Genomic DNA, 7,680 nt, shown 5'->3' on the forward strand with positions numbered 1-7,680 from the left:
TCAGAAGAATATATGGTTTCTCTTTATTTACCTGGAAGGATTGGATATTTAATCTTGTTGAGAGGTACTTAAATGTAGTTCCATGAGTAATTTTTTTTTTTTTGACGGTACAAGACTGCAGCAACTTCTTGCTATAGTTTCTTTATTTATAACACAGCCTGTTTGGCAACTGTCCCACCGCAATTTCTTTGTTCCCACACTGTCCCGATTCAACATGTCCCGTTCCTTGTTGTTTCATCTCCGGAGAGCCGATGTTTTCATCCTAAACTCTCTAGCCCTTACTGTTTTCAGATCAGGGCCGTGTCTTTAATTTTAAGATCAGTTCATTGTAATCGTTGATTGATTCATGCCAGTGGCTTTGGAAAACACATGCCCATTAAGTCAATAAAGGAACAATGCTGCGATGATCTGAATATAAATGTTTAATAAAAATTCAAGTGTAGTCTTAGTTCATTTTTTTCTTAGATCTGGATATTTCTGTATCTATATAACCAAAATAAAAGTGGCCAAAATATGCTTTTCAAAACTCTAGGCAACTGGACATGTTCCCTGGTGGCACTCAGAGTTCTCAGCTGTCCTGTGACTAAGCCACATATAACCTTGAATTTGATAGAACTTATTAATTAATGATTAGAAAAATTAATACTGGTAAAACTGACTATGTGATTGTGACTGACACCAGGCATTACTCCAGATCTCAGACCACTCCAATATGAGAGAAAGAGCCAATTTTATGGGAGAAGAGTGAAAAGAACCAGACTTAGGAGGCTGTTAGTATTCCAGGGTTTCATTAGGTTGATACTAAGGAGTATACCCCTTATCCTTTATGTGCAGAAAGAACATCACTCCTATCCAGTGTGTGTGAGGATGGAGAGGGATTTATTTAGAGTTTGCATGAAGACATAACAGACACCAAAAAAATTTCAAAAAATTATGGGCATTTCTTCCTTATCATTTAGAATATCTAGGAAGACTGTATCATTTTGAATGCTACCCACAGATGGTTGGAAAAAAGAAAAGAATTGGCAATTTGGACTTCATGTTCATTATAACAGGCTATTCCAAGGGGTTCATTAATTTTAAAAAATGCTTACAATATTGCCTCCGCCAAAATGTGTTTACAATTTCTCAATCACTCTTTTGTGATTGCAGTGGCTTTTAAAATGATATGTGATATGCTTTACATAGGTGTCTTATTATGGACTCTGCCCTGACTACGGAATGGCCCAGGAGGCTTTGAAAGAACACCTAGGCCTAGGCACCTCCCACCCCCACCCCAGAATAACTAAACTGGGATCTCTCAGGGTAAGCACAATGCAGGCCTCTGTATTTTCTAAAGATCCACCCACGCCACCTCACCCCGGTGATTCCATGCCCAGAGGGAAGGTAGGACCGCTGGACTATAGTTCTCACCATTAAAGAATTATTCCAGATAGTCTCATGAATGCTAACTATGAAAAAATAATGTTTATGCCTATTTGAGATACTCTTCATTAGATCAAACTAATACACATTTTAAAAAATAAATGATGTACTTGGGTTGATCACAAGGGAAAATCCTAAAATACCCCCTCATCACTTTGCACTAGATCAATTTTCAAAAAATTGAAACGTATATGTTAATGTGACATAAATCTATGTAAATTATATAACCGTATAATTAGCACCTTGAGGTTCTTTTGGTAAGTTTCTCTTAAGCTGTAACTATGAAGCTAGAAATTCTATAACTGGCTGCAGAGGGAGAATGTTTCCAATTAGGGTGTTTTCTCTTAACTAAATCATTAAGAGCTCAGTTGATTTTAACAGTCTGTGGGTAAGAAAAGAGAAAAATGGTAATGTCCTCATTAGAGAATAATATGTTCATGCAGGAAAAGAATTAAGGATTCACAAAGATGAAAGAAAGAGAAACGGAAATGGTTCACGAAGTATGATAGCTCCTTAGTGGAATTCTGTACCCTGCCATCACTTAAAGCGATAAAGTTTTGGCATCTTCGTATAGTAGGTATTAATCCAATGTGGTTCATTCTAATTCAGAATGCACCAACTCATTTAGATCTGTAGAGATTCAAGGGAAAACTATATGTTGGAAATAAAATGTATTCTTTACAATGTATTCCCTTTTTTTGTACTAAATAAATAACCATCCAAATGTATTCATAGAGTGAGTTCTCTTTGCTTTGCCTTTGAGTCACTTAAAAGGGCACAGAACTATTCCAAATATTGCCGATCAAGTTTTAGGCTTTTCTCTTGCTTTTGGCTTCCTTTTTGGATCATATTTGTCCCAGCTACTTTGGGAGATTATCAAGGCTCACATAACCAACTACAGGTTTAGCTATTTTGGAATGTTACTTATCAACTGAAAATAATCTTAGGCTAAAAACTCTCGAATATCAAAAATCTCTTTGGATGTGCCAGGTTAATTTCAAGGATGATTTATTCACTCACAATGTTCTATAAAGAATTATAGATTAATTAAATAGCTCATCTGGTAGAAATCCCAGAGTTCAGAGGACACAGTTAATCCAAGCTTCAAAGAATACAAAAATAAGATAAACACAAGGAAATGGAAAATAAATGAACACAAAATGATGCCATACTTTCCTCCTATAAACTGGTCATGGTTCTTTTCAAATGTCACTTGGTGTCTTTTTCATATTTAAGATGAAAAGATAAGACAAAGGCAGAAAACACACTCAAGTAGTTAAAAAGTTTTGACGATGTTTAAAAGCAGGAGACTGAACTCACAGAATGCTGACCTGGCAGAGTTTACAAACATATGGCTCAAGACAGATGTTCAATTAACAAAAGTTGTCCTTTGTCATTTTGGTTTTTTGGTTCTGTTTCATCCCAAAGGCCCAGAAATGGAGACAAGGATGTTTATGAAAGGAAACAGATCCTACCCAACAATCCCTCAGCAACATTTGTTATATTAAGATATCCTCGATGAGAGAGCCAAGTAGACAAATCCGAGCTACTTAGAAAAACTTGATCAGATTTGAGAATTGCACGAGAGGCTCCCTATTCAAGATGCAGACTATGCCCAAGGTCCCCTGGAAATTAACGCAAAGATACTTTGAAAAGTATGCGACCATACACATATCAGTAGTGGCCCAGAAACACTGAGGAATATCTGGAAGATAGAAGTGGATGGGATAAAATTAATGGAAGAAAAAGAAGAGGAAACTGTAGCTAAAGAAATATAATAACACACTGCTAAGAAGCAGCAGATCTTTGAGGAAAACTGAGAACAAGTAATAGAAAGACTAAGCTGAGTAATCACAGTTATTGAACTCAAAGAAAATAGAGTTGGCTCAATAAACAGAATAGAACCTTAAAAATTGTCACAGTGTCTCAGAGAGGTTCTAATCTAGAGGATATTGCAGTAAAAAAATTGAGAACAGGTTAATCACTTATTTATTTATTCACCAATTTGACAAATACGCACTAGTGCCTACTGTGCCAGGCACCACTCTAGGTGCTGGGGATATAGCAGTCACCAAAAAGGAAAAAAATCTCTGTTTTCTTGAAACTACACAAGGGCATGGCATCGACCAATCAATAAGATATGGTATGTCATCAGTAGATAAAATAATACGGGGAAAAATAAAGCAGAGAATGGAATGAGGGAGTGAATGATAGGGTTGGAATCTTAAATGGAAGAGTCATGAAAGACTTTGCTGAGAGTTGAATGAATTGAGGAAGCAAGTCACACAGATGTCTGGGGGAAGAGGATTCCAGGTGTGAGGGAGAAGTGGTGCAAATGTCCTGGGGTGACAGTGTGGTTGGTATAAAGAGAGAACGAAGATAACATGTAGAAGAGGTGATAAAAGAATTAGCAGAGGTCCCTATCAAATAAGACTTAGTAGACCATAGCAAAGACTTTGAATTTTATTCTGAATGGGATGGAAAGTCACTGAAATATTTTAAGCAAAGGAATAAAATGATGTGACTTACGCTTTAAAAAATGACTCTGGCTCCCCAGAACAGATGCTGGGGGCAGGGAGGGCAGGGGATGTAAGGTAGTAGGTTATCTATGTGGTCCAGTTGAGGGATGATGGTGACTTAAACCTGGACATTATGGACAGATAACTTGGCGAGAGGTAATTGACTTCTGGTTGGGTAGAAGTTTGAGAAAGTGTGCTAAGAAACAAAAAAATATGATCCCCTAAAATACATACACACATACCTTCATTCATACATATATCAGTTGAGAAGCTGAACTTAAAAACTGGACAATTTGTCATGCTACTCAGAATGGAAAAAAACCTGGATGAAACTGAAGAGGAAATTATTAATCTAGAAGACAAAGTTAAGGAAATATCCTATAATATTGACCAAAACCAAAAAAGATTAAAAAGAGAAAAGATTAAAAAAAAGGGCATGCAGGATAGGTATAGGGGATTTAAAATATAACCCATGGGAATGTAGGCTGGAAAGAATGGACAAGAAATGGACAAGAAATAAGGAAGTATTATAACAGATGAAAAATTCTTGAAGATTAAAAACAAAATAGGAAACTTCAGACTGGAATTTCCAAATACCAAGCAGGGCTAATGAAAACAACAAACAGCTCCTCAGGCAGAGAACCCTGGAGAGAAAGCCAGGTCTCTTAGAGAGGAATGAGAACAGCCTAGCATCACCCTTCTAACTAGAAACCCTACATGTTATGCATAAAGGAAACAATTCAACTTTCTGTGGGAAAAAATATTTTGATTCTAGAAATCTTCATCCAGTCAAAATAACAATCAAATGTGAAGACAAAACAAAACATGTTCAGACGTGAATATTATCATCTTTGTCACATACTTGAAAACATTGCTCAATGGTACTTGTTAAGAACAGTATAGAAGGTCTGCGATTTTACCCTACTTGTAAGCTAAGTTAGTCTGCTAGTTTCGTAGATGCTGGAAGATTCCCAGTCAGAGACAAACAACTTTATTATTTCTGGCACAACAGACAGCATGAGCTTCAGGTTTGCACTGATACCCTTGGAACCTATGGAGTCCCCCAAGTCCCACGAGGGAGGTACAGAGTGGCCCAGGTAGGTGCTGTGTATACAGTGGTGCAGTGTATACATTGCGGCCAGGGAACCCTGAGTTTGGGAAACTCCCAAACTTGTAAGAGGCTTCTAGTGAACCCAATCAACCTTTCCCATGGAGGAGGACACTGTCTTTATCCTCCCGGTCAGGAATCAAACCTGCTCTCTGCCCCAGTGGAAGACACCAATCCCGCTACATAAATGTCCTCGAAAAGAAAGTCTTGGCCAAGACATGTAGAGCCATGACGGAGAATTGCCAACCACCTCCCTCAACAGTGTTCTAGCAAGACAAAGCAGGAATCCAAGAAAGAGGACAATATGGAATATACTTATGTAAAAATGAATTACACTTCAATATGACCTGGAAAAATGTATACTACTAGAAAGAAATTAAAATGTAATTACTATGAGGTGGTTAGAAGATTCTCCTTTGGCCTGCAAAGTTTAAATTGCATAGCATTACATTTACATTTCATTCTATATGGCTTATGGATGTAACCACATTCTAATCACATAACTTTATAAATAATATTTATTTGGTTTATTTATTCATTTTAGATTCAACCTTCGAAGTGTGAAAGATCTAATTCTAAATACAAAATTCAGTATCAACATTACAAACTTAAACATCCACAGCCAGACATGACAAAATAACAAGCACAGACTTAACTTCCCACCATGAACAACTGAAAAACTGGACAAAATACATGAGACAATTGTTTCAGACAGTGGACTACAGGGCCGTGCAGGACTGCGATTCCTGAGGGAGGAGAAACAAAGGCAGCCCTACAGTAGCCCCATATTTCTGCCTGGAAGCAATTTCCCAGACACAGGGGTAGGTAGGGAAAACCCAAAAGGGCCCTCCAGGAGCCTTAATGAGTTGAGATGAAGGTCAGAGTTAGGGGAGGCTGAGGCAGCTGGAGCTTGTGGAACAGACCCTCAGAAAGAATGGAGCCACACAGAAGTGGAGGTTCCGAAATCTGCACGGTGCACTTGAGAGTTTTTGCCGACTGCTAGGCCATGCCTGCATAGAGCAAGACCCTACAAAGCTGTGCGCAAAATGACTAGGTGAGCTGAACAATTCTAAGATCTTCCACACAGTGGAGAGAAGTTCTAGGTCTGAAAGGCCAGCGTGGAGAGTGCTCAGTGATCACTCAGGACAGCCAGTAAGACTCCAGATGGGTCACTTGTCAGTAGCAATATTAGGCTGAACTATTCCTAGGGTCACGGATACTGTATGTTCCCGCTCGCAAAAGCTTAAAAACAGTCCATGAAGCATCAGACTGCTGTGCATAGAAGTTAACCGCATGCTAATACAAAGTTCAATTTTCTTTAGAGGAAAATGATAAAATTCGGATACTTAACAACACAACAATCAAAATCTACAACATCCACTTGGAAGTTTCTAGACATGCCAAGAAGCAGGAAAATGTGACACATGACCAGAAGAAATGTCAGCAAATGGAAAGGAACCCAGGAATTATTACAATGATGGAATGAACATACAAGGATATTAAGATAGCTTTCACAACTATGTGCAAGTATTTAAAAGAAATATACTCGTATTGAAGACAGAAATGAGAGATGTAAAATAGAACCAGAATGAACTTCTGGAGATGAACACTATGATATCTGAAATGACAAAATAGCCGGATAGGATTAATAGCAGGTTAGACATTGCAAAAGAAAAGATCAATGAACTTGAAGGAATAGTAATAGAATCCATCCAAAATGAGACCCAGGAGACAATTCTGGGGAAAAAATGAGAAGAGCCTCAACGATCTTTGAGACAATATTAAATAGTCTAACAATGTGTCCCTGGAGTCCCAAAAAGAGAAAAGAAGGGAAATAGAAAAATTTCGTGGAAACAATGGCCAGAAATTTTCTAGATTTGATAAAAATTTTTAAACCCATAGATCCAACTTGTCCCAAGTAGATTAAACCTGGTATGTTCTCTCTCCCTCTCTCTCCCTCTTCCTCTCTCACACACACGTACACACACAGACCCGCCCAAGTCATTTCATAATCAAGTGACTGAAAATCAGTGATAAAGAGAAAATCTTAAAAACAGAGATAAATGTAACAGCACTAAAAGGAAACATGGAAGAATTTCTTAGAACCTTGAAATACAGAAGGCTTTTTAAAGTATGACATGAAATCCAGAAAGCATAAAAAAAGTTTTAAAAATTTGAAAATACTCAGTTCTGCAACAATGATACTATGTTTTCAAATGGTTTCATTTTCTTCCTGGGTATCTTCCAAGACTACCTTTGCCAGCTCCCTGGCAATTTAGACAAAGAGATTTCATTTTGTTAGTTATGACCAGTGAATGTGGACTGCGTTGACATATACCACTTCCAGGACTTGCCCATCAAAATTCCCCTTTGAGAACAGGCTGTTCACTTAGTTATTTATTCACAAATGTGACAAATATGTACCAGTGCCTACTGTGTGCCAGGCACTATTCTAGGTGCTGGGGTTATAGCAGTCACCCCAACAGAACACAATCCCTGCCCCTTGATACTCACACAGGGGTGTGTTATCAATCAATCAGTAAGATATGGATGTCATCAGTAGATAAAATAATATGGAGAACAATAAAGCAGAGAATGGAGTGAGGGAATGAATAGTAGGGTTATAAT

Source organism: Propithecus coquereli, unplaced genomic scaffold, assembly GCF_000956105.1.
Source record: "Propithecus coquereli isolate 6110/MARCELLA unplaced genomic scaffold, Pcoq_1.0 Scaffold38, whole genome shotgun sequence".
NCBI lineage: Eukaryota > Metazoa > Chordata > Mammalia > Primates > Indriidae > Propithecus > Propithecus coquereli.